The following is a 527-nucleotide window of genomic DNA, read 5'->3' on the forward strand; positions in this document are numbered from 1 at the left end:
GGCAGTGGAGAGAGAGGCAGTGGAGAGAGAGGCAGTGGAGAGAGAGGCAGTGGAGAGAGAGAGGCGAAAGAGAGGCAGGAGAGAGAGAGAGGCAGTGAGAGAGAGAGGCAGTGGAGAGAGAGAGGCAGTGGAGAGAGAGAGGCAGTGGAGAGAGAGAGGCAGTGGAGAGAGAGAGAGGCAGTGGAGAGAGAGAGAGAGAGAGAGGCAGTGGAGAGAGAGAGAGAGAGAGGCAGTGGAGAGAGAGAGAGGCAGTGGAGAGAGAGAGAGAGAGGCAGTGGAGAGAGAGAGAGAGGCAGTGGAGAGAGAGAGAGGCAGTGGAGAGAGAGAGAGGCAGTGGAGAGAGGGAGAGGCAGTGGAGAGAGAGAGAGGCAGTGGAGAGAGGCAGTGGAGAGAGAGAGAGAGAGGCAGTGGAGAGAGAGAGGCAGTGGAGAGAGAGAGAGAGGCAGTGGAGAGAGAGAGAGAGGCAGTGGAGAGAGAGAGAGAGGCAGTGGAGAGAGAGAGAGAGGCAGTGGAGAGAGAGAGAGAGG

Source organism: Bombina bombina, chromosome 8, assembly GCF_027579735.1.
Source record: "Bombina bombina isolate aBomBom1 chromosome 8, aBomBom1.pri, whole genome shotgun sequence".
NCBI lineage: Eukaryota > Metazoa > Chordata > Amphibia > Anura > Bombinatoridae > Bombina > Bombina bombina.